This window comes from Gastrolobium bilobum, unplaced genomic scaffold, assembly GCF_033153095.1.
Source record: "Gastrolobium bilobum isolate Gb01-03AN ecotype WA unplaced genomic scaffold, APGP_CSIRO_Gbil_v1 utg9731, whole genome shotgun sequence".
Lineage (NCBI taxonomy): Eukaryota > Viridiplantae > Streptophyta > Magnoliopsida > Fabales > Fabaceae > Gastrolobium > Gastrolobium bilobum.
The window spans coordinates 78,324-86,720 of NW_026899938.1; positions in this window are offsets into that span (position 1 = coordinate 78,324).

The following is an 8,397-nucleotide window of genomic DNA, read 5'->3' on the forward strand; positions in this document are numbered from 1 at the left end:
TATTTTTTATACTACTTGTAATAACCCTCTCTTTCTCCTCAATCCATTTCATCCCATTTTATTGGTTAAACCAACTTTTTAAATGATTTTGTTCTATATTATGTTGTTTGGATATAAATTGAATTCATGAATATTTATGGAATGACTAATATTGTTGATTGTATATTCTGTTTGGATAAATTTTTGTTGTCTTAATTTTTTTTTAAACAGGTTAAGAGGCTAAACAAAGCTTTTATTTTTTGTAAATAAGTCAAGCCACAGGCTGATAATTATATTTATAACAGGTAACAGGCTTTGTCAGGCTGATACATTTAAACACAAGCTTAGCCTTTTAAAATCAAAGCTCGGCTCAGCCCGTTAACACCCTTACTAGGAGTATTGTAGAGTTGGCCTGCACTGCAAGAAATATATGCCTATTAGGAATAGGCTAGAACGAAAATGAAAAGTTCAACTGAGTTATTTTTTTTTATGTGCTAAGATTACAATTGATTCCTTTGTTTGTCGAAGACAAATAAATATAAAAACCCGTCCAACTAGCTGACTGAGGTGAAAAAATGTAAATCCTACGCTTTGTTTTTCACACTTTTCTTTTACACCTATTTTTATGGGAAAAAAAAACTCAGATCGTTTGTGTTTATCATCAATTGGTATTTTTACATTAAAAATTACGAAAATAATGATCGAAACAGAACATGTAAAGGGCAGCTCAGTCACGAGACTCCACCATTGTGGGGCTTGGAATGATTAGATGAAAGCAACTTTATCTTTTGAGCAAAAAGGCTGTTTCGGCAACTATTACATGTGAACATCAAGTCACAAGGCAACAATATCAAGTCACAAGACAACAATCTTATTATTGCATTAAGGTGCGACTCAACACTAAACTGAGTTAGAAAATTTTGTGAGGGGGGCTAAAAAAGTAAAATTTACACTGACCTAGACAGGTTAACACATTAGTGGGTTAATATGTGGCTAGATTTGAAGAAATCTCTAGTTTTTTTTCATACATGAGGAATAATGAAGACCAAGGGGGGAAATTTATGCTAGATTACCTTTCTTTCAAGTTGAAATGTAGTCTAAGATAATTGTTTGGTAAAATTGAGGGGATGATCTCCTCTCATAATCCCTCTGTGACTTCTGGCATAAGCAGTGACATGTGAAAGCCACTTCCGATGGCCTAAATTGAAAATGTTGTGCAATCAATTTGCACGAGTTGATGTAGCATCACCGAAATGCGTAATTTACAATATGACTTGCAAACTTTTGGCTTATAAATAGAGGCCTTCAATATAAAATTTAGAGAGATGAGAAATAGTATTTTATGAGTGTTATTTTGAATGAAGCATATTCTTTTAATATAAGAGAGAATGATACTGTTTTCTCCTTGCATTTTAGAGAAAGATTGTAGTTTTTTTAATACAGTGAAAATCTTTTTTAGTCTTGCTATTGGTTTTTCCAATTAAGTTTTTTACATAAATCTCGTGTCATTTCAATTGATGTATTTGTACGTGTTGACCTTCTTGTCCGGTGAAGTGAAGATAAAGTTAATTCATACCATTGGTGTCTAAAAAAATGGTTATTTAATTAGTCACTGTTATATAGTACATATAGACTCATGCTGGATTTACATTTACCTTGCCAATTGATCTGATTAACTATTTAAAATTCATTTTTCTCTAAACTTTATTTTAACTGTATGATGCTCTCTTGCGTAACAACTCCCCCACTGCTCAAGAGAATAAATAAAAGTTGAACCAACTTTACAATAGGAACTCCATAAGGACACTGAGAGACCAATGTGCAATTCCTTGATTGTAAAAATATCTGAATCGCTAGGAAAAAGTACTGTGTGACATAAGCCATTATTATGATGTTAAGAGAGTTCTACTTAATCTGAAAAGCATGCAATCAAGACAATTTCCCAATTGTAATCTTCTTAACCTAACTAACAAATGACGAATACAATGTGACTACTGAATAGATGTTATATGCCAATGCCATCACAAAGCAGCAGGCTGATCAAATATTTTAAATTCAAAACGACAAAACAAAAACAAAAAAAGATAGATTATGTTCTATCCTAGAGGAACCGTGATAAATATTGTATAGTATGTGCTCAGAGATACCCTATAGAGAGGTATCTTGGTTGGCTTATAGCTAATATCTCAATCACTGCGCACAAGCAATAAGCTTATAGCCAAGACGTGGGTGTGTGCATAGTGTTGGCAGTAATAGTAGAATAGGTTGAAAAGTGTGTACCTGGGGTCTTAAGCCTCTTATTTATAGGGGTTAAGTCTTGGGTTTGTGTAGATCTCCCAGTTGTATTAGGATTCAACTCCTCTTCTGTTGGGATAAGGACTTTATCCTGTTTGGCTTTATTGATTAGATATTATTAGAATAATTGGGTAATTATCCATTAAGAGATCCTTGGGTGAGTAGTTAGGATATGGAATATATGCATAACAGTTTCCCCCCATCCCGGTATTGCGAAGCTCGGAATGCTAGGGTGTTTAAGTGAATTCGACTTTTAACTCGGACTTGGTCTTGCCGCGGTCGTTTGTATGGATATCATGATGTTCCATGCTGATCTCGTCGAGGATTGGAACGTGAATCCGATGTTTAATATGTCGGTTAAACTATGAGTCCGAACAAGAGAATTTTTCTTTTGTCGAGATCTCATTTGTCGATTCTGGTCGCGGTAATGTTCTCGGTCATACTGCTATGGATAAGGTCATATCTGAGCTTTGTCATATCAGGTTAAACTTTCGCTTCTTGCCTGCAATGACGGTTACGACGCTCCACGTGTCTCACGCCCATTTGGGGTTCGTGTGTCGTGGATAGTGTGCTGCTCTGAAACTGCTCGTGTGATGATTGCCTTGGTTTAATACATGGGCAGTGTTTTCACCCCCTTGCCCTTGGCCATTCAAACGTTTGAGGCCTTTCATATTCGCGCCCAAGGCTGAGATTGCCTTTAAATTCTCCTTCTCGTGTTTGTTTAGAGCTTTCACATCTTCGTCTCCTTTTCTGAGCATTTTCATTTCTGGGCATCTCCTTTGAGTAAGTCTTCTAGTTCCCTTGGTGTTGTTCTTCGTGAGGACCTTTGAAGGGTTGAGTTCTAGCTTGTCCTTTCCTTATTCCTCCATACTCAGGTAATTTTTACTCCTTTCATTTCCTTTCTGTCTTTGATTCCAGTAGTATTTGTGTTTCTTTCAATTTTGGAGACTGGAATTCACAATTGTTTCTTACTAGGGGGTTAGTTTGTGTCCCCTCCTTAAGTTCCTTCCTGTCACTGAGGAGGCTCTTCATTTTTGGGGCTTCTGATGAACATCCTTGGTTCATCTTCTGGTTCAGCTGCTGGTCAAGGTGATGGAGAACATATTGATGAAGAGATGGTGAAACAATTACCTCGGTCGGTTCAGTATTGGTTTTACGATAAAGAATACTCCGAGGAGGAGAAGCTTCAATAACTTCTTCAAGGCCATGGAGGAGGTTGTCGGGGTTCCCGAGGTGGACGCAGTAGGAGAGGGCGAGGCAGGAGAGGAGTAACGGAACGCCAATCTCAACTTAATTTTGGTAATGCTGTTGGCAGGGGTGAACCTTCTTCGGTCTCAAATCCCGTAGTTCCTCATGGGCCAAGCTCTTCTTGTGACCCAATTCCTCTTCCTTATATTTTTCCTTCATCTCACGTCACTTCGGGTCCGAGATCCATTCTAGATCAGATCCTTCCCTTCGGGCTCAGCGATAGATCTTCTAGTTTTTCTTTACCCGAATTAGGTTTTTCGAGGTTTAAAACCCCTTTTACCTCGTTTTGTAATTCGACTTCAAGTCAAGTACCTTTTATTGATCTAGACAGTAGTTCTGAGAGTTCTCTCCCTTTTTCTTAGAGTCTCCATTCGTGGCAATCCGATGTTAGTAGTCTGGTGTTGGACCCAGTTGATTTTTGTACTGACTTTCACCCTTCATGTTTCAGGTCTTTAGTCATGGATGATGCCGACGTTCAGAATTATGTCCTTTTAGAGATCCTCAACATGAGATCAGTTATGTCGGCAGCTGAGGTGACCCAACTTCCTGTTGGGGACCCTTCGGGGGTTGACATTCTTCCGGTGGGTGATAATCCGGTGTGTACGGGTCCTGGTGATGACGAACCTCATTATTTCTTTTTTTATCGGGATCTGATCACCAAAATTGGACTTCGGTTTCCCCTTTCCTATTTTCAGATTTCTATGGTCCGTAGGCTCTGAGTTGCGCCTACACAACTTCATCCCAAGTCTTGGGCCTTGTATTCGAGGTTTTGAACAAGTTTGTGAATATCTCTACCTTCCTTGTACAGTTGATTTGTTCTTTTATCTGTTCAATGTATATACAGCTCGGTTTGGGGCCGAGGTCAAGGAAAGAAAAGGTTGGGTTACCCTCCGAGGTGCTCCAGGTTGGGGTATTTTTATTTCCTTCACCCAATCCTTTAAAGGCTTCAAAGAGGCCTATTTTAAGGTGGCAGCTCGTCCTGATTCCCTCCCCTGGTTTGCGGTGAAATGGTTGGACAATGGGGATTTAGCGTCACAGTTTGAGCTTTATTGGACGCAGAATCATTACCAAAGGCGTCCTAAGGATTATACTACTCCTGGAGTAGCTCTTTCTGAATCGGAAACATTAGCTGCTTCCGTCCTAGTCGAATATGCCAAAGAGTTTGGCATCATCGACTTAAGTCGGATTGTAGATAAATTTGGAGATGATCTCCTTTATGAACTCGGTATATGGTTCTCCTTGCGATGTTTACTTTAATTTATCTCATAACTTGCATTCTAATTTTTGGCTCTCTTTTGCAGTTAGCATGACGAGCTCTGTGTACAAGAAATTTTTGTCGAAACCTAAGAAGACTTCTTCGAAGGGAAATGCGACTGACGATGCCGTCCTTGATGCCGAAATGACAAAGAAAAGGCTGCTCGATGTTGCTACCGGAGGCAGCTCGTCTGTCATGGGCGACACTGCGCTCTCATCTGAGGTCTTTGCCTTTCAGTTTACCCCTTCTATATCTCCACCTCCACCCCTTCCTCATGCTCCTCAAGGGGATGTTATAGTCTTGGAGCCCTGTGAGCTATGGAGGGTAGAGGTTTAAGACCGACTTAGGGCTGCCCTGAAGCCTCCCCAACAATTTATGGGTGGTTCGCCCTTGACTCCCGACATTAGGATTATGCTGGCTCGAATGGAGGAGGAGGTGTTGAAAATGGCTTCCTTGATCCAATCTTTCCAAGACGTTCATCAGAGGCTCGATTTGTCAACTGCCTCTAACTGTTCACTCACCATTAAGATGGATGAGCTCTTGGGGAAGCAGGATGAGCTTTGCAAATTGAAATTTGAGTTGGAAGTGAAGGTCCAGGATCTTGCCTCCGAGTTGGCTGAGGTGAAGGCAGCACTAGCTTCGTCCAATGTCCTAGTAGACAACTTGAGCGCTGAGAAGGAGGCTTTCTCAAAAACTTTGGCTAACAAGGATGCTGAGCTTCAGAAGGTGCAGGCCGACTTTGAGGAAGCTCGGACTGTCATTGCAACTGCCACCATTTATTCCTTTGAGAATACTGTTGCACAAGCTCAGGTTCTGAACCGCGGTCTTATCACGGAAGGGATGGACGTCGCCTATGGCGTGATGGATGGCTCCATCGTTCCTGAGACTCCGGATCCCGAGACCCCTGAAGAGGATGAGGGCCTGATCGAAGTCGATGAAGTTGTTCCTGCTGCTGCTGAGGAATGAAGGGGTCAGAATGCCGACTTTGCAATTTGTTTTGAGGACTTAGGTCCCCTTTTTACATTTACATGAACATCTTGGCCATTTCACTTCGGCCTTTTAATTTTAGTTTTGCAATTTAGTTTGGTATTATGCTTCCGAGATCATTGCTTTATTTTATTCGTTTGAGACCCTATTTATCATAATGTGGGATTCACTATCAATCTCGTTCTTATCGTACTCTGACTTATGATTGCCGAGTTTCGCGAGACAGTTATAATTAACTTAAATAAATCTTGTTCGTCAACAGAAATATTCTTCATTAAATGATTAGGCCTATAGGCCCGTATTATTTGTATAAAGATCCAATTGCCTCAAGATCGAGATCGAAGCTCATCTTATTTGCATATAAGTGAAATCTATCTACTGAATGAGCTTAGAAGCTCGTCTTATTTGCATAGAAATGAAATCTATCTACTGTTGAGCTTAGAAGCTCTTCTTATTTGAATAGAAATGAAATCTATCTACTGTTTCTTGGAGATCGAATTTTAGGCTTAGCTGTAGTAAGCCTTGAGCTTTTCCACGTTCCAAGTTCTTTTAACAGGTTTTTTAGAGATCGTCTCTAAAGCATAAAATCTTTTTCCCAAGTTTTCCTTAACTTTATAGGGGCCTTCCCAATTTGCGGTGAGCTTCCCATATCTGGCATTCTTGGTGCCGATGTCCGCTCTCCTTAGCACTAAGTCACCGTCCTGGAATGACCGTGGTCTGACCTTTTTATATCTGGCATTCTCTCTATTTTCATCTAGTAGGTCGAGCTCTACGGCCAATGCTTCATTATTCTTTTCCTAAGTTCCTTGTAGCCTTTGCACCCTTCTCCAGGACGGTTCTCCAATCTCAACTGGGATCATCGCCTCGCAGCCATACGTTAGCTTAAATGGAGTTTCTTCCGTAGAGGTTTGGGTACTCGTTCTATATCCCCATAAGATGAGGTGTAACTGTTGTACCCAATTTCCCTTAGCATCAAATAGTCTTTTTTTGAGGCCTTCTTCTATGATTACTTTATTAGCTGCCTCAGCTTGTCCGTTAGTTTGGGGGTGCTCAACTGAAGCAAAATGGTGTTTTATCTTGAAGTCGACCATCAATTCTTGGAGCTTTTTGTCAGCGAACTGTGTTCCATTGTTCGTAATGATCTCGGCTGGAAGGCCAAATCAGCTTATAAGATTTCTTTCGAAAAATCTTTGAATCCTAGCCGAGGTAATGGTGGTGAGGGGTTCAGCCTCAATCCACTTGGTAAAGTAGTCTACTGCCACTATCAACTACTTGAATTGTCCTTCAGCCGCGATAATGGGTCCTAGAGGTTCATTCCTCACTTGTAGAACGACCAAGGTGTTGTGATGGTTTGCAGCTCCTCAAGGGGTGCATGATGGAAGCGTGCATGTTTTTTACATTGGTCACATCTTTTGACGTGTTCCTTTGCATCTTCTTCCATAGTGGGCCACTAATATCCTGCCCTGAGTGCCTTTCTAGCTAGAGCCTTTCCTCCCATGTGATGTCCGTTGATGCCTTCATGGATCTCGGTCAAAACATAATCTGCCTCACCTTGATCCAGACATTTAAGCATAAGTGTATAAAAACATCTCTTGTAAAGTTTCCCTTCTACTATGGTGTAGCAAGCCGAGCTTTTTGCTAACTTCTTGGCTTCTAGGACCTCGTCAGGGAAGGTTCCTTTTTCGAGGTAGGCAACTTTTGCCCTCCTCCAATCCTCATTCTCAGTTATCAACATCACACAAGTCGGCTCCGGAATATTTTGCTCTAACACAGTTCGGTGGTTTCCCGAGCTCTTTGTGCTGGCGAGCTTAGACAAGATGTCCGCCCTGCTATTCTCGTTTCTGGGTATATATTGGACCATCGCTTCATCGAACTCCGCCAGCAATTCCTTCACCTGTTGGAGGTATTTCATCATGAGGGGGCCCTTGGCTTGATATTTTCCCTCTACCTGCAAGGTCACGAGCTGCAAGTCGCTGAGTGTTTTTATTCTTTTAGCTTTGTGCTCCTTTGCTTGTGATATTCCTGCTATGAAGGCATCATATTCATCCTGATTATTTGAAGTTGGGAATGTGAGGTGTAATGAGTGTTCAATAGACACCCTGTCCAAGCTTTCAGTTATCACCCCGACTACACTTCCCTTAGAATTTGAGGACCCATCGACGTATATAGTCCAGAGGTTCTGATTCTCTTTCCCTTTGATGGGAGTAAGTTCCAGCACAAAGTCGGCCAATGCCTGAGACTTGATTGCATGCCAAGGTTCGTATGATATGTCAAACTCTGAAAGTTCAACAGCCCAGTTGATCATCCTTCCAGCTAGATCTGGCTTATGTAGTATCTGTCTAATGGGCTGGTTGGTTCGTACAACCACTGGGTGTCCCTGAAAATAAGGTCGGAGCCTTCTTGCTGTAGTGAGTATGGCGAATGCCACCTTTTCGAGCTTTTGGTATCTGAGCTCAGGTCCCTGCAATGTCTGCCCTACGAAATACACTAGCTTTTGTCCCTTGTCTGTTTCTCTTACTAGGGTGGCATTGATGGCTTCGTCTCCTACCGAGAGGTACAAAATCAGCGTCTCTCCAGGCTCCGACTTTGACAACACTGGTGGGGAGGCCAGATACTTCTTTATTTCTTCGAAT